General features: G+C 45.5%; 1 long non-coding RNA gene across 1 annotated transcript; it reads right to left on the bottom strand.

Moving 5' to 3' along the window:
* Positions 1-8362: 8362 nt before the first annotated feature.
* Positions 8363-18834, bottom strand: LOC143818239 (uncharacterized). Its single transcript, XR_013224408.1, has 3 exons — positions 18768-18834; positions 18614-18696; positions 8363-8396 (listed from the first exon to the last, which is right to left on the bottom strand). It is a non-coding gene; the product is annotated as an uncharacterized LOC143818239 (long non-coding RNA).
* Between the last annotated feature and the right edge of the window lie 422 nt (positions 18835-19256).

Below are 19256 nucleotides of genomic sequence, written 5' to 3'. Positions count from 1 at the left end.
TAGGGTAGAAGGCCACTACTACACCCCATCTGGCTGGGCCGTTGTCACTTCGCTGGGTGTCATGGGTCTGCCATTTGCGTTGGGCCTCACTCCCTTTATCCTCCTTCCATTTTAGTACCAGACTATATTCCTCCCAGGTGAGGGCTTTAATACGGGACCCTTCCAGTTGGGCCTCCCCAGGGGACCCGATTGGTTCTGCTCTTGGATTGTCCCATTGGAAAACCACCTCCCCAGGGCTCACCTTCAGCGGTGTGCCTATGGGTGTTGGGAGCGGGCCTGTCAGCGTCTCGTCATCGGTGGTGCTAGTCGCTGGAACAGGGCCTTCATCTGAGGCAGGAGCTGTTGCTGGTGCAGGGTCAGTGACTGGGGAAAGAGTGGTTGCTGGAGCGGGATCGATCACCGGGACAGGGACGTTTTCTGTACCTGCGTCTGATGTGGTTCCACCGATGCCGGTCTGCTCCGCTGATGAGGATGCTGGAGTCAGCTGCTGCCCGGACTGCGACTCTTCCAGTGCGATCTTCCTGCACAGGGCCGACTTCCATTTCTTCACTGCTGTCAGCTCTGTGTCCAGGAGCTGGCGGCTCAGCATCTCCACCTACGGCTCCAGGAATTCCGGATCCTCCAGCAGCTGTGAGTTCAGGTCCTCCTCCGGTGGCTTGGGATGGTCCCGGGTCACTTCGTCGTCATTCAGGTACCCGCTGGTTGCCATCTCTTCTTCCGGATCTGCAGCCGCACATGCACGCTGCTCCTCCATTTCTTGGGGGCGGGGCTTCTTCTCCTCTTTGTTCCCGCCATTGCAAATCAGGAGGCAGACCTCTTTGGCAGATGGGCAGGTCCTCATCATATAAGAGCATTCGTAGGGGGTGGTCAGCACTGTTCGCGCCGCTTTGGTAGTCTCCTCCCATAATGGCACGCCCTTCTTCTCCGGCGCTCCTTGTGGCGCTGTAATGGCGGTGGTTTTGGCGGCAATTTTGGCAGTCTTTTGCGATACACAGTCTCTGAGTACAAAAACAGTTAGGCACAGTCCTTTAGGTGCACATGACCCGATTTTCAAGGTCAGTCCATCTTGTTCATGATGCAAAGTTTGGAGTGCCCCATCAGGGCAAGTGGTTACTCGGTACCGGGTTCTGCAGTTCACAGGGGGATGTCACGGTGGCTGACCCGGTCCGTGGCCCTGGGACGTCCTTATAAAAGGGAAAGGTCTTTAAACGGATAAAGTTTATGTTCATGACGCCACCTGTGGTATTCGGTCAGGGTGACCGACGCTGCTTTAAGAGGTCCGCTGGGGTGATATTATGGCAGCTAGATGGAATACTTCCCACAGGTGAAGTATATTCCCAGGGCTTCCCAATATGTAGATGGTGAATGGTGAATGACGCAGTGAAGAACGAGGACACAAGGTTGCAATCTCTTTACCTTTACTGAAGACTTTAGCATCCACAGTCCAGGGCACCAGACCACAGGGCAGGCAGAGTCCGGCCGGTTCAGAGGCAAGTCCAGAGTCCCCTTGTCCAGGTGGAAATCAACAGCCTTCCCTTGCGCTTTAGTGGTGTAGTCCCTTATTGCATAAGCTTCAAATAAGGTCCTCACAGATGTAGTGTCTCTCTCTCTCTGTCCCCGTATAGGATAGGACAAAACCCATATGACTAGTGACTGTTTATAGGGTCTCTTAGATAACCTGGCTCTGTGGGGTGTCACCGTGCCTCCTGGGTGTAGATGCGGACAAGTAACATGCAATTAGCCATCCTACCGGTCTCTGAAGTAAGGCATAGAGGTCCCCACTACCTCGGTGTTCCTGCTACCGAAGTTCTGCACCTCAGAAGGAGGCAGCCTGCTCGGAGCTGGTCCCCTTCTGGTATCATCTCCTTTGCTTTGCCTTCCCTCACGCTTGCTGCAATACAGTTCTGCCTTCAAAATGTCTCCTTTCTGGGAGCTGCAGCTCTGTGGACATGCACAGCTCCGTGGACCCTCTGTCCTCCTCAGACAGCTGTCTGGAACTTTCTACCTTTCCCTACAGACTACCAGTTTTATATATATGGGGAGTCACCTAATAAATAAGATCAGAAGCTCCCCCTGGTGGCCTGGAGTATGAAATGTGTTGCATGCTTGTGATGCCTGGATGCAGTTATCCTTCCTTGCCTCTGAACGTAGCATCACTCTCCCCGGGAGGAAAGCGACACTACTGCGATGACCAGGACCCTGGGGCGCCACACGTGCATCCCTGAGACCCTCGGAACAACGCGATGTGATTGCGTTGTTCCGAGCGTCTCCTTCGTCCTCCTCCCTACAGGCCCCAGATCGAAGATGGCCGCGGGGTCCTTCCGGATCCTGCAGGGAGGTGGCTTGCAAGCGCCTGCTGAGAGCAGGTGATGGCAAGCCTCCTGCACTGCCTGTCAGATCGCTGATCTGACACAGAGCTTTGCAAAGTGTCAGATCAGAGATCTGACACTATACAGTGATGTCCCACCCTGGGACAATGTAAAAAAGTTAAAAAAATATATATATTAACATGTGTAAAAAAAAATTTTTTAAATTCCTAAATAAAGAAGAAAAAAATATTGTTCCAATAAATATATTTCTTTATTGTATTGTATAAAAGCGCCAAAACATAAAAAAAGATATAAATGACGTATCGCTGTAATCGTACTGACCCGAAGAATAAAACGGCATCATCAATTTTACCAAATGCAGAATGGTGTAAACGCCCCCCTAAAAGAAATTCATGAATTGCTAGTTTTTGTTCATTCTGCCTAACAAAAATCGGAATAAAAAGCAATAAAAAAAAAGTCATGTGCCCAAAAATGGTACCAATAAAAACGTCAACTCGTCCCACAAAAACAAGACCTCCCATGACTCTGTGGACTAAAACATGTAAAAATTATAGCTCTCAAAATGTGGTAACGCAAAAACTATTTTTTGCAATAAAAAGCGTCTTTTAGTGTGTGACGGCTGCCAATCTTAAAAACCCGCTCTAAAAACCCGCCATAAATAGTAAATCAAACCCCCCTTTATCACCGCCTTAGTTAGGAAAAAATAATAAAATAAAAAAATTTACTTATTTCTATTTTCTCATTAGGGTTAGGGTTAGGGCTAAAATTAGAGTTAGGGCTGCAGTTAGGGTTAGGGATAAAGTTAGAGTTAGGGTTGGGGTTAAAGTTAGGGTTCGGGTTGGGGCTAAAGTTAGGGTTAGAGTTGGGGCTAAAGTTAGGCTTCTTTCACACAGGCGGCCGTCATAATGCGTCGACGCGAAGTATCGATGGATGCGTCAAAAATAGTGAAAAATGGATGTAACGCATCCAGTTTTTCGACGGATCCGCTTGACAGTTCCATCGAAAAATTGGATCCGTTGCATCCGTCTTGACCGTTTTCCCATTCGTTTCATCCTTTTTTTTTATGGATCCGTTTTCCATGCCTACAAATGGGAGTCTCCCAAATGTGATTGGCTATTGGAAAATAATGGAAACCTATATATTGAGTGTTTTAACACCCCATCTTTGACAGGGTTTAGAGCAAGTGGCATTAATGGAAGGAATTCTAGCAAATATTGTTACCATCTATTAGAATTTTGCTTTTGAGGCCAATAGGTTGGCAGTGATAGTTCGTGAAAAGGAGGCAGCAAGAGAGCGCATCCTTTGTCAGCGACGTCACCGGCGCCTTTGGATACATCCCATCACGCACAGCGATTGACCCGTGGCATCTATTCAACGCTGTACATTGAATTGAGGCAAAACCTGGAGAAGTTTTTCAATTATGTGCGCATGAGACCTGAAAACTTTGACGTTTTGGTGGAAAGCATTGGAGAAGTAATCAGGAGAAAGGACATGCATTTGCGCTTTTCCATATCACCGGCGGAGCGTCTGATGGTGACACTTCTTTAAGCCTTTTGTTTGTTTTTATTCTGATTTCTCATTCTTCCTACTTAAGACTATGTGCACACGTTGCGGTTTTTTTTTTGCGGATGCGCTGCGAATTTGACGTTGCGTATTAACAGTATCATGTAAACCTATGGCAAACCACATCTGCAGTGACCATGCTGCGGAAAATACTGCGCTGAAACACTGCGCTACATTTTCTGCAGCATGTCAATTCTTTGTGCGCATTCCACAGCGATTAACATCTGCTCCATAATAGGAATCTGCAGGTATAAAAATGCCGCTTTAAATCTGGCAAAAAAAATCAGAAAATCCACAGGTAATCCACAGTGCATTCAACCAGCGTATTTTTCAAAGAAGGTCCGTAAAAATCCACATATTATTCTTCTAAGTGGGCCCATAGCCTTAAACTGTAATGTTGTTGCTTTTAGTTTGTAATAATAATATTTTTTTTTTTTTTTTTTTTTTACAGATTCCTTGCAATTGGAGAATCCCTTACCTCCCTTCATTACCAATTTTGGCTGGGGATTTCAAATATCTCTGGGATAGTGAAACAGACCTGCCGGGCACTGTGGGATTGTTTACAGGAGGAGTACATCCCAAATCCAGCAACGGACAGGTGGCTGGAGATTGCTGAGAATTTTGAAAAAAATTGTAATTTCCTAAATTGCTTGGGTGCCGTGGATGGCAAGCACATAAGGATTGCTAAACCTGCAGGATCAGGATCTGAATATTTCAATTATAAAAAATACTTTTCTATTGTGCTCATGGCCATGGCGGATGCCCAATGCAAATTCATGGCGGTGGATATTGGTGCCTATGGCCGCTCCAATGATTCGCAGGTTTTTAAAATGTCTGCTATGGGGCGTTGTTTATACGGAGACACATATCAGTTTCCACCTCCAAGACCACTCCCTGGAACATCTGGCCCACCAATGCCATTCGTGTGTGTTGGTGATGAAGCCTTCCAGCTTTCACCACACCTGCTAAAACCATATTACAGTAGTAGATTAACCAGAAGTAAAAGAGTTTTTCATTATCGGTTAACTTGAGCAAGACGAGTGGTGGAGTGCGCCTTTGGGATTTTAATGGCAAAATGGCGAATGCTGTTAACCACTATCAAACTGCAAACTGAGACTGAGTGGATGAGGTGGTCAAGGCTTGTGTGGTGCTGCACAATTTTGTAATTTCCAAGAAACCGGTTGCCATGGAGGAAGAGGAGTCTGAAACCACCTTGCGTGACTATCAAAATATATCTTTTCATAGCGCAGTTGCAGTTTCCATAATGAGGGACAAATTTGCAGATTACTTTATCTCGCCTGAAGGCAGAGTTCAATGGCAGGATGACATTGTTTGATATGTGTTTTTTATGTAAAGTATGTTTGGATTACAAAACTTATTGCTGAAGTCACTCTTCTGATTGTACCTGCTGAAGTTACACTTGTGATTAGACCAGTTTTAATATCTTTTCTAAAGTTTGGTATGTTTTCTAATAAACCAAACATTTTATACCTTTACAACTAGTGTTCTGGTTTTGTACTTTATTTTTTACACATATTTAAATAAAGACACTTTACAATCAAATTGTTTTTAAACCAAAACAAATTTTTATTAAACACATTAACTTTTAACCCTCCAAATTTTTTAATTTATGAAATTTATAAATCTGTAAACTGTGGGGTGGAGATACTATCGGAGGGGCTGGAAGGGTGGACCACGTCGATAGTGGGGGAAAGGCTACTGGGTTGGGGTTGATCTGAAGTGGAATGGGAGGAAAAAACATGAGGTTGAGTAGGGAGGACAGGTTGGTCAGGGGTTGGGTTGCTGTAGGTGAAAAATTGTAAGGTACAGGTAGCTGGGCCGGGGAAGGAATATTTAACTGGGAAGGAAACATTGGGGAAGACATTTGAAATTGGGACAGAGTTTGAAATTGGGACTGGGTTTGGACTTGGGACTGGTTTTGGAATTGGGTCTGGTTTTGGAATTGGGACTAGTTAGGGAAACGGCAAGGATTTTGGTACTGGAAAGGATTGGTAGGAGAGACAGTGGCTGTGGGGGGAGGTGCAGGGGTTTGGGAGGTGGCCTGCGCTAGAGCAGCATGGCAGCCTTGCATTACATGCATCTGCTGGTCAGGAGTTAAGATTTTTCATGCTCGCGAGTATTGCCTGAAAAAAAATATTATTTGGCGACTGACTTGCATCTGAATGCAGCCTATCCAGAAGACTGCTGAGTTCAACAATGCTTTTATTCACCATGTTGAACCCAGCAGTCACTTGCTCGGCCAAAAGCTTGATCGAGTTCTGGAAGGCTACATTCAGATGCAAAAACTCGGGAGCATAGATCCTTTCCTGACCCCTCTGTCGCTGCCGCCCAGAACCTAAAAGTGTTCTAGAGGTGGCAGAATCAGAGGGGTGGGGTAAAGGGAAAGCTAACTCGTCACCAGCAGGTTCATGTAACGAAGTCTGCGATAATGCTCCAGTGCTGGTGGATGTGGATGGGGCCGAGGGACCAGAAGTGAGGGAAAGGTCAGATGAAGGGTCAGAGGTGTGGGGTCTATTGACATGGCCCACGGTGGCAGACTCTTGTGGGATCGCTCCAGAGGGGTCCAAGGTAGCAGCAGGCTCCCGAGTGCTACAAAAGGTGCTGTGAAATAAAAGAAAAAAAAAAATTAATATATTGATATGAAAAAGCCCTGGATGAAAAAAAAAAAAGGTTACACAGGTAAACATGGTGAATTCATAAATGGGCATTGGAATATTTACCTTCTGCTCACCATCATCGACCAGAGGAACGACAGGGCCCTGCTGTACTTATATTGGCTCCTGCGTCCTCCCGATCCACTCGGGGCCTGCATCTCCTTGTTGAACTCCCTCTTGAAGCGATCTCTGAGTGACCGCCACCGCTTCATTACCCTTTCACCTGTAAAGAGACGAATAAAAAAAAATGGGTTAACTACAACACATTCTGTCCTGCTACCGAAATTACTGAAATGTTACTACTTACGTGCTCGAGTCTGCTGCCTAGGTTCAATGTCCTCCCAGTTGTTCACAATGATGAAGCATATTTGCTCCCAGAGCCGATGGGTAATGAACTGATCAGCATGGCTGCGGTCAGCCATGTTCCACAGCGGCTCCTGCTCGCGTACCTCTTCGATGAGGCGGTCCACATCGATTCCACCTTCCTCAACATCTGAGTTGGGAGCACACTGTGGAGACTGTTAAAAAATAATAATAAAAAAAAAATACTGCAATGAAATACACAACTACCAAAAAAAAAAAAGGAACTAACTGGAGGCTGACTACTGCGGCGATCACGACGCCGACTCTGGGAGCTGCTTGGAGGACCTTCATGGCGTTGGCCAGAACAGGCAGAAGACTACTGATGAATGAAAATGAATTATGTTGGATGTAGGCATATGTATTGTGTGTACTGTGGTGTATGATGATCTGTTTTGTAAGTGTTGGGTGCACTGTGATGTCTGAAGGAACTGTTTCTGCACAACTTACACTCTGCGCGGCCGCTCCGGGCATTTCTCCACCCACCCCATCTCCTTCTGAGAGGCCGTCTGCTGCTTCATCTTCCTGTGAAAACATAAGTAATGCATATATAGTGTTAAGCCAAAATTTTAACAAGAAAAAAAATAATTGTTCAAATTACCTCAATACGCCTACGCTGTGAAGGGGGGATCCCAGAAGAAGACTTTTTTTTCTGCAAGTATAAAGACACTTGTTAGCTACTATACAAATTGTATTCAAAGCTTTGTGGTCTTTAATACTTACATCAGGAGTAATTTAAGATGGGTACACCCAGTTCGGTCTGGTATGGCCTGGCTGCACAATCTTCGGCCTGTTATGGCCTGGCTTCACAATCTTTGGCCTGGTATGGCCTGGTGCTGCAAGTATAATAAAGATGCAGCACCCCAGAGTCCTGGTTGCTGCAGTAATATCATTCTTTCACCAGGAGGAGTGATATTACGTCTGATGGCACTAAAGGAGTTCATCTTTCCAGGTATCACGGCATCACAATATTAGGGTTGAACAATTAATAAAATGTTCAATTCTCTAGTTGCCTACTCCTGGCCTAATGGATATTGATCATGTGCACTAAAGAAATACACCAGACACAGTCAGCTGTAACTCTCCTTGATCAATGTAAGGCTCAGCTCCAAGAAGGGATTTTATTAGTGAAAACACATCTTATATATCTCCTGTAAGGGTGCTCGGTTAGCTCTAAAATGGGAGTGATCGGATGTATTTCATTGGTTAGTGGGTTGGGCATGAGCAAGTCCATGGGCGGATCCATGAGGTCATCAGGGTGGGTTGGTCCGTGAGGTCATCAGGGTGGGCGTCACTGTGGGTGGATCCATGAGGTCATCAGGATGGGCGTCATCTTGGATACCAGAGCACACGGCATGCTGATACAGGAAATGGCGGCCATCTTTAGTGTCTTCATTGTTCATCTTGGATACCAGAGCACATGGCTCTGATACAGGAAATGGCAGCCATCTTTAGTGTCTCACTTTGTCTGAGGAAAACTTATGTAAGGTTAAACAATACATGTTATGGGTTGCTTCTCTCAATTACCTTATGTGTTGAGGTTAATTAAGTATTTGATCTTATGGCTCTCCTCAACAGTCCCCCCTAAATACTTTATTAAGCTTTTCTTTTATCTTGATCCCACCGTGGTTCCCTAACCCACCGATGTTAAGTGTTATTATGACATCAGAATCTTCATGACAATATGGATGCTATAGACACCAGAGAATGTGTGACCAATTATGGGTATACTGCGGAGGTATATCGGAGCGTGTTACCAGTGTCCTCGGGACTTCCCTACCTGCTGGATCTATTACTCTCCAATCTTCCATCTCCATGGTTACATAAAATACACATGTGCGACTAACCCTGATGTACACATCCTAGATCTGACCGTCTTGCCCGGGGGAGGAAATTGGAGTTTTCACCAGTTTGAGACAAGTTTTCCCTTGTGGAAAACCTCCCTTTGTAGCTGGACTTTGACAAGCAGGTCAGATCCTACTCTGTCCCTAACTGTCTAACACGTTTATAATGTGAGAGATGGATCCAGGAGGCGCTCAGCAACCCTGACCAAAGTAGGAGTAGTCAGGAGCACTTAGTAGGATCCTCAAATCTCGACTCCAGAGATGTCTTTCTGATGCACTTCTTTACAAGCACGTAGTCACCAGGTTGGAGAGCATGGGTACCTTCACTGGAATCTGGACCTGGAATGGATGATAAAGCTCGTACATGTGTTACTGACAGTTCTTTAGTAACAACAGTTACATAATTTACAAGGGTATCACTTCCTGAGGCTAGCTGTTGTGGAAAATATTGACCCAATCTTGGAGACCCCCCAAAAAGAATCTCGAATGGTGTGAGTTTAGTGGAACCCCTTGGAGTGTTTCTGACTGAGTATAAGGCAACGTGCAAAATGTCTGTCCAAGTCTGACCTCCTAACTGGCTTTCAGTATTTTATTTTTGAAGGTGCCATTCAGTGTTTCTACTTTCCCACTGCTGTGTGGGTGATATGGAGTATGTAAACCCAAATAACCAATGTCCATAGTTCCATAGACAGTGCTGCAATGAATGCGGGTACTTGGTCACTCTCAATTACCTCTGGGACCCCATATCTGCAGACTACTTCAGTCATCAGTCTCTTAACAGTCACTCTGGCAGTCATGTTTGTTACTGGATAGGCTTCGGGCCATCCTGAGAACATGTCAGTCACTACCAGTACATACTCATACTTCCCTACTTTTGGCATTTGAATGTGATCAATCTGAATCCTCTGAAAGGGATAAAGTGGTTTAGCCAAATGTTTCTGAGTAACTTTTTGAGGCGGTGCTGGATTGCATGTTGCACACACAAGGCAGGACTTGCAATATTTTTGGGTAACAGTAGAGATTCCAGGTGCCATATAAGTCTTCCAAATTAGGTCATTCATCTGATTCTTGCCTCTGTGGGTGATACCGTGTGCCCATTCTGTCACTGAAGGGTACAGATTACGGGGTAGACAGACCTTTTTGTTCATCCTCCAGACTCCATCTTCATCCTTTTTAGCTCCTCCTTCTTGCCATGACTTCTTTTCATCATCTGATGTCTTGCCTTGATGTAGATGGATAATCCTCATAAGAGAGGCTTTAGTCCCTTCTTCAGTGTCTTGTGACACGTACACCGCTGCTTTCTCTTTCCTAAATGGATCCACAGCATAGGTCTTTGCTGTTTTGTCAGCAAAGAAGTTCCCCTTTGCTTCTGGAAAATCCAATCTCCCGTGAGCTTTCATCTCGATCACTGCAACCTTTGAAGGTAGATCCAGAGTGACCACAAGTTCTTGTATGGTAGCAGCATGTTTTAGAGGAGTTCCACTGGACGTTGGGTATCCTCTGGCTGTCCAGATACTGCCAAAGTCACGAGCCACTCCGAAAGCAGATCTTGAATCCGTGTAGATGTTGACCACCTTCTCCGTCGCTTCCTGACAAGCCAACTTCAAAGCCTTAAGTTCCGCTTCTTGTGCAGACGTGCGGTGGTAGGGATCCGGCTGAGATGACCTGGTCATGTGTAACCATGGCATATCCCATGTGGAACCTTCCTGTTTCATCTGCAAATCTGGAACCATCAGTGAAGAACGTCAGGTCAGCATGTGGGAATGGGTCTTCAGACACGTTTTTCTGGGAGGCTACTTCTTCCTGCATTTGTTCGAGACAGTCATGATCCTCTGGGTGTGTAGAGGCATCTTCTCCGAGAGCATCAGTATCATCATCCACATCCCCCCTGGAAAGAGGAAGCAGCGTGGACAGTTTGAAGATGCTGCAGCGGACAAGAGTGACATTATCCGGAACCAAGAGCGAACATTGGAGTCTCATACGACGCTGCACCAACAGATGTTTAGGTTCCAAGAATAGCAATTATGTCGTGTGGAGCCATTAAGAGAACTGGATGTCCTCAGATGATATCAGGATTTGGGATTCCAAGAGCTGGTGCAGACTGTATGGCCTGTTTAAGAGCGTAGAAAGCTTCCACGGATTTGGTACATAGTGGAAACGCTGACGTCTTGAGGTCATCGTACAATGGCTGCATCAGCTTTGAGGCATCTGGAAACCTTTGGCGACAATAAGCGATAGGTCAGCCAACTCATCCGAGGCCCATGTCTTGGGTTCTTGGCAGAACTCAACACCAGAGTCCCATGTCTCGTCACTGGCAAGTGAGTCATCATTGAACACGATATTCATAACAGGCCAATATGCATCGCCTGCTCTAAGATTTGGCAGGGAAATGAGATCTTGCCACATGGCTGGGTGATTCCTTTGGATTTGAAGCATGCTTCTGTTGAAAGGCATCAGCTGTTTTTCTGGATCTGGAAGTTGGTTCAACAGAGTAGCCGCTTGCTGGGGTGTAAACTTGACATACAGGGTGGGCTCCTCAGACATGAGCATTGGCACTGTTGGTGGTGGCACCTGAGGCGGGAGTAGAGATGGCACCGGGAGTGCAGATGTAGTCCCTTGTGTATGAGGAGCCGGAGCAGGTAACAGTCCTGGAATGAGGGGCTCTATTTGGGCAGCTCCAGTATCATGGTGTGGGCTCCAGGTGACGCAGGCAGTCTTAAAAGCTTTAACAGTCCTGTCCTCATTAATGCGAGTTATTGCTGCATGAAGTTGTTGAGCACTAACGTCTGGATGAATAGGGTCATAAGTAGGGGTCACAGCGTGTATGATCATTCTACACGGGAAGATTGCCAGATTTAGTCACCGCTATGTCCCCAACAGCTATCTGACCACCTGACTCAACAATGATTTGACTGTCAGCTTGAATAGTCACCCCTCCTGCTTCCACTATAGCTCTAGCTACACCTCCATTGTGCTCTGACCGAGAATTGGCAGCATTAACAATAGTGTCTGTCTCCATTGTTATGTCACCCTTTCCCACCACTAACAAGGGTCCCTCAGGAAGTTCCTTTTCAAAAATAGGTTGCCAACATTCCCTCCCCTTTGTGCTTCCTGTGCTATTGGTATCCCCCTCCCAGAATGAGCCCCCCCTTGATACAGTCGCCACCGTCCCATACAGGTGTGCGCTTGGCTGCGAGACAGCCTGTGAGGTACTGGGTATAGGGTTATGTAGACTGCGTGAGAGTGCTGTTGTAGTGGAAGCATTGGGAGGAGAGGCCGCTGCTTGGAGCATCTCATGTGGGTGTGCGGCTAAATTGGCAGTGGAAGTGACAGTAGAAAGGGTAGGTGCCGGGGACGATCCAGGTGGGAGGATAACTGGATTCACGACAGGAGTGATAGGGGAATGGGTCGGTGCCCCACCAGAAACCACTGAGACTGGAAACATGGGTAAAGCCTGTTCACTTCCCGAAGGAATATAGTATTGGCCGTTAGTGGTCATTACTGGGTAACAAAGATTTGGTGATGTGGTGTGTAGCCTTAGTCTGAGATGTTCACCACCAGGAGCAGCACATTTGCCATCCACAACATGACCGCCGTCAGAATTACATTTGCCATCCACAACATGGCCGATATTAGAATTAAAACATTTGCCATCCACAAAATGGCCGCTATTAGAATTAGCATATTTGCCATCCACAAAATGGCCGCTGTCAGAATTACATTTGCCATCCACAAAATGGCCGCTATTAGAATTAGCATATTTGCCATCCACAAAATGGCCGCTGTCAGAATTACATTTGCCATCCACAAAATGGCCGCTATTAGAATTTGCATATTTGCCATCCACAAAATGGCCGCTGTCAGAATTACATTTGCCATCCACAAAATGGCCGCCGTCAGAATTACATTTGCCATCCACAAAATGGCCACCGTCAGAATTACATTTGCCATCCACAAAATGGCTGCTGTTAGAATTAACACCTTTTGCCATCAACAAAATGGCCGCTATTACATTTAGCACATGGCTCTGGGCCACCATTATAGCTGCTATTACATTTAACACATTTGCCATCAACAAAATGGCCGCTATTACATTTAGCACATGGCTCTGGGCCACCATTATACGGTGGTGGCCGCTCACAGGATATATTTTTGTAATACACACAACTCAAAACTCTATTCTTTCTATTCCTTTCCTCTTCCACCCAATTTCCAATTTTTTTTTTTTCTATATAGACTTTCAGAGACTCTTTCTTCTGCCCTAGCAATAGACAACAATCCATTATCTTCTAGGATACCTTTTCTTTCTTTTAAGACAATCTTCTACTCCAGGGGCTGTAACCATCCCCCCTTCTGGCATTCCACACAACTTCCACTAATTTACACGAGTCTAACTTGCCATCTGAATTTGGCTTAGTGTCCATACGGCAGAACTGCATTAATTTCTCCATCTTTCTATAGATATACAGTATATATATATATATCTATCTATCAAGATAACAAACACCAAACAAACAATAAGACAGGGGAGATGACTCAAACCTGAGATTCTAAAGGGAACTGAGTCTGCAGTACTCAGTTCCTATTGCTTCTTGTCACGTGGTCCCTGTCTGACTTCCGTGCTCCGTACTTTACAAACCAATTATTCCCTACTTTGTCAAATTGCTCCCTAACTTACCAGTCCCCGTACAGAGTCAACTCACTCGATGTCACGGGGCAAAAAAAAGAGAAACTATAAATTTAATTGGCTCGAACTGGGCCAATTCGCTCCAAGTTTCAATGAGCCGCTACACAATTTATTATGCCCGAACTGAGCCAATTCGCTCCAAGCTTTACCGGGCCCCCCTAGGCCGAGTCAATTCACTCCAGGTCCTAGTCTCTCTTATACAGAACTGAAAATCTTATCACAGGCGACAACCGTATACCACAGACAAAAATTATTATTATTTTTTTTTTTTTTTCTACACTTGCTTGCTTCTCTAAAAACCTGTTTATCCCATTCTACCACATGCTTTTCCTTCTGTAAACACTTGCTTCTTTTCTTTCCTAAAAACCTGTTCTTCCTGTTCCAAACACAATGCTTCTCTTAACTACCAGTCATCTCCTTCTGTAAAAAAAAACAAACTTGCTCTTCCTGTTTTCTCACTTGCCTCTGTAGAAAAAAAAAACTTGCTTCTTTTAACTACTAGTCATCTCCCCTCTTCACAACATGTAACAGGCAGCAGGCAACTAAAATGTGACGGTTCTTGCAATTAAATGACCAGCAGCGGAGAGACCCTTCTGTCGTCTTACAGACACCAAGAAAACCGGACACGGTCAGGCAATCTGCACAGGATACCCCGAAGGACACAGGTAAAGACTACAGATTATAAATCAGCAGACTTATCGTGTTCTGATAAGGAGGTGATCAGTCTCCAGGTTCGGGGTACTCAGTGCATCCAGCCGTTCCACTCGCCGGTCCTCAGGGTTCAGGGCTCTCCTCTGCTGGCCCCAGGATGGGCAGCCAAATATTAGGGTTGAACAATTAATAAAATGTTCAATTCTCTAGTTGCCTACTCCTGGCCTAATGGATATTGATCATGTGCACTAAAGAAATAAACCAGACACAGTCAGCTGTAACTCTCCTTGATCAATGTAAGGCTCAGCTCCAAGAAGGGATTTTATTAGTGAAAACACATCTTATATATCTCCTGTAAGGGGGCTCGGTTAGCTCTAAAATGGGAGTGATCGGATGTATTTCATTGGTTAGTGGGTTGGGCATGAGCAAGTCCATGGGCGGATCCATGAGGTCATCAGGGTGGGTTGGTCCGTGAGGTCATCAGGGTGGGCGTCACTGTGGGTGGATCCATGAGGTCATCAGGGTGGGCGTCATCTTGGATACCAGAGCACACGGCATGCTGATACAGGAAATGGCGGCCATCTTTAGTGTCTTCATTGTTCATCTTGGATACCAGAGCACACGGCTCTGATACAGGAAATGGCAGCCATTTTTAGTGTCTCACTTTGTCTGAGGAAAACTTATGTAAGGTTAAACAATACATGTTATGGGTTGCTTCTCTCAATTACCTTTTGTGTTGAGGTTAATTAAGTATTTGATCTTATGGCTCTCCTCAACAACAACACACTTCACACTCCAGACCACCAGGGGGAGCCATGCTCCTATCTAGTAGGGCACACCTCACAGAAGGGTAAAACTGGTGGTTTGGATAGAAAGTGAGAGAGAAGCTGACTGGGCTCGGCCCAGGCAACACCTGTCAGGCAGATGGGGAAAGGAGGAACATCTGAGCTGCAGACAGAGGGTCCCTGTCAGGGGTGGGATCCTGGCAGAGGCCTAGCACGAGACAGAAAGACACGGAGCTGCGCCTGCCCCACGTGCGGCAGCATCCTAAGAAAGGACACGAAGAGAATTGTATTGTAGAGAGTGAGAAACGAAGTCACAGCACAAGGAGAAAACACCGGGAGGAGTTCTGCCCTGTAAAGGCTGCCTCCTTCCGAGGCGCGTAGCCGGTGGCCGGAACACTGAGGGAGTAATTGACTCTACGCATTACTTCAGAGACCGGCAGGACAGTCAATTCCAAGTTGGCTGCCCGACCTTAATACCTATGAAGACACAGTGGCAAATTGTGGGTGTCGGGGCGTCTCTAGGGTCCCTATAAACAAGGCTCAGGCCATCAGTCAAACGGGTTTGTCCTATCCATATCATCTGGGGTACAGAGAGAGAAAGACATCTAGAACATCCACGAAAGTTGTGAGGACTATCCCGTGGTGCTCAGCAGGGAAGTACTACAACACACAGGTGCTAGTAGGAAGGCTACTGATTTCCACCTGGATAAGGGAACTCTGGATTTGCCTTCGGGCCAGCCGGACTCTGCCCACCCTGTGGTCTGCACCCTGGATGCTGAAGCTTTCAGTAAAAGGTAAAGAGACTGCAACCTTGTGTCCTCGTTATTTACTGCGCCCTGCATCATTTACTATCACTACCTACACTAAAGGGAAGCCCTGGGGAAACACTTCACCTGTGGGAAGGTATACCATCTTGCTGCCATAACATCACCCCAGCGGACCCCTAAGCAGCATCGGTCACCCTGACCGAGTACCACAGGTGGCGTCACGAACCTTATGCAAACTTCACCTTTAATTGGACGCCCCTCAAAGGGCCACGGACCGGGTCGGGCCACCGTGACATCCCCCGAACCATAGGACCCGGTACTGAGTACCCCATTGCCCTTACGTGGGGGGCAATCTAAAGACACTTGTTAGCTACTACTGTATACAAATTGTATTCAAAGCTTTGTGGTCTTTAACCCCTTTCTGACATTAGACGTACTATCCCGTTGAGGTGGGGTGGCCCGTATGACCACCGAAGGGATAGTACGTCATATGCGATAGTGCGTCATATGCGGGGGGAGCGTGGCCGATCGTGGCCGGGTGTCAGCTGCCTATTGCAGCTGACATCCGGCACTATGTTCCAGGAGCTGTCACGGACCGCCCCCGGCACATTAACCCCCGGCACACTGCGATGAAACATGATCGCAGTGTTCCGGCGGTATGGGGAAGCATCGCGCAGGGGGGGCTCCATGCGGGCTTCCCTGAGACCCCCGGAGCAACGCGATGTGATCGCGTTGCTCCGAGGGTCTCCTACCTCCTCCTTCCTGCAGGCCCCGGATCCAAAATGGCCACGGGGCTGCATCCGGGTCCTGAAGGGAGGTGGCTTACCAAGCGCCTGCTCAGAGCAGGCGCTGGTAAGCCAGGAGCACTGCCTGTCAGATCGCTGATCTGGCACAGTACTCTGCAAAGTGTCAGATAAGCGATCTTACACTATAACATGATGCCCCCCCCCCCCCCCCGGGGCAATGTTATAGTGTAAAAAAAAAATATTCAGATGTGTAAAAAAAATTTAAAAAAAATTCCTAAAAAAAAAAAATATATATATTGTTCCCATAAATACATTTCTTTATCTAAATGAAAAAAAATAAATAAAAGTACACATATTTAGTATTGTCGCGTCCGTAATGACCCGACCTATAAAACTGTCCCACTAGTTAACCCCTTCAGTGAACACCGTAAAAAAAAAAAAAACGAGACAAAAAACAACGCTTTATTATCATACCGCCGAACAAAAAGTGGAATTACACGCGATCAAAAAGACGGATATAAATAACCATGGTACCGCTGAAAACGTCATCTTGTCCTGCAAAAAACGAGCCACCATACAGCATCATCAGCGAAATTATAAAAAAGTTATAGTCCCCAGAATAAAGTGATGCAAAAATAATTATTTTTTCTATAAAATAGTTTTTATCGTATAAAAGCGCCAAAGCATAAAAAATGATATAAATGAGGTATTGCTGTAATCGTACTGACCCGAAGAATAAAACTGCTTTATCCATTTTACCAAAAGCCCCCCCAAAAGAAATTTATGAATAGCTGTTTTTTTGTCATTCTTCCTCACAAAAATCGGAATAAAAAGCGATCAAAAAATGTTACGTGCCCGAAAATGATACCAATTAAAATGTCAACTCGTCCTGCAAAAAACAAGACCTCACATGACTCTGTAGACCAAAATATGGAAAAATTATAGCTCTCAAAATGTGGTAACGCAAAAAATATTTTTTGCAATAAAAAGCGTCTTTTAGTGTGTGACGGCTGCCAATCATAAAAATCCGCTAGAAAACCTGCTATAAATAGTTAATCAAACCCCCCTTCATCACCTCCTTAGTTAGGGAAAAATTAAAAAATTTAAAAAATGTATTTATTTCTATTTTCCCATTAGGGTTAGGGTTAGGGTTAGGGCTAGGGTTAGGTTTAGGGCTAGGGTTAGGGTTACGGTTAGGGTTAGGGTTAGGGCTAGGGCTAGGGTTAGGGTTAAGGCTACAGTTAGGGTTGGGGTTAAAGTTAGGGTTGGGGCTAAAGTTAGGGTTAGGGGTGTGTTTGGATTAGGGTTTCAGTTATAATTGGGGGATTTCCACTGTTTAGGCACATCAGGGGCTCTCCAAATGCAACATGGTGTCCCATCTCAATTTCTGTCAATTTTGCATTGAAAAGTCAAAAGGCGCTCTTTCCTTTCCGAGCTCTCCCATGAGCCCAAACAGTGGTTTACCCCCACATATGGGGTATCAGCGTACTCAGGACAAATTGGACAACAACTTTTGGGGTCCAATTTCTTCTCTTAACCTTGGTAAAATAAAACAAATTGGAGCTGAAGTAAATTTTTTGTGAAAAAAAGTTAAATGTTCATTTTTATTTAAACATTCCAAAAATTCCTGTGAAACACCTGAAGGGTTAATAAACTTCTTGAATGTGGTTTTGAGCACCTTGAGGGGAGCAGTTTTTAGAATGGTGTCACACTTGGTTATTTTCTATCATATAGACCCCTCAAAATGACTTCAAATGAGATGTGTTCCCTAAAAAAAATGGTGTTGTAAAAATGAGAAATTGCTGGTCAACGTTTAACCCTTATAACTACCTAACAAAAAATAAGTTTGGTTCCAAAATTGTGCTGATGTAAAGTAGACATGTGGGAAATGTTACTTATTAAGTATTTTGTGTGACATATCTCTGTGATTTAATTGCATAAAAATTCAAATTTGGAAAATTGCGAAATTTTCAAAATTTTCGCCAAATTTCCATTTTTTTCTCAAATAAACGCAGGTAATATCAAATTAATTTTACCACTATCATGAAGTACAATATGTCACCAGAAAACAATGTCAGAATCACTGGGATCCGTTGAAGCGTTCCAGAGTTATAACCTCATAAAGGGACAGTGGTCAGAATTGTAAAAATTGGCCCGGTCATTAACGTGCAAACAACCCTTGTGGGTAAAGGGGTTAATACTTACATCAGGAGTAATTTAAGATGGGTACACTCACTTCGGCCTGGTATGGCCTGGCTGCACAATCTTCGGCCTGGTATGGCTTGGTGCTGCAAGTATAAAGACATTTGTTAGCTACTATACAAATTGTATTCAAAGCTTTGTGGTCTTTAATACTTACATCAGGAGCACCCACTTCAGCCTGGTATGGCCTGGCTGCACAATCTTCGGCCTGGTATGGCCTGGTACTGCAAGTATAAAACAATTTTGAAAATTATGTTTAGGCAGCTGAATTGTAACATAAAAAGTTGCTCCACAGCTAGTATGATTTTTAAACACCCCCTAAAATAATCCCCATAAGACCCACAAACCCCCCAAAAAAGCTACCGTATATACTCGAGTATAAGCTGAGATTTTCAGCCCCAAAAAATGGGCTGAAAGTGCCCCTCTCGGCTTATACTCGAGTCATGGAAGGCGGGGGGGGGGTCGGCGGGTGAGGGGGAGCGACACCTGTCAAATACTCACCTACTCCCGGCGCTCCTGACGCGGTCCCTGCAAGTCCCCCGGTGTTCGGCGCGGCAGCTTCAAGTTCTTCCCCTCTTCAGCGGTCACGTGCTACCGCTCATTAAAGTTATGAATATGGACTCCACGCCCATAGGGGTGGAGCCGC

This window comes from Ranitomeya variabilis, chromosome 3 (genome assembly GCF_051348905.1).
Source record: "Ranitomeya variabilis isolate aRanVar5 chromosome 3, aRanVar5.hap1, whole genome shotgun sequence".
NCBI lineage: Eukaryota > Metazoa > Chordata > Amphibia > Anura > Dendrobatidae > Ranitomeya > Ranitomeya variabilis.
Note: the sequence above shows the minus strand (reverse complement) of the source record. Positions and strands in the feature narration are given on the sequence as shown.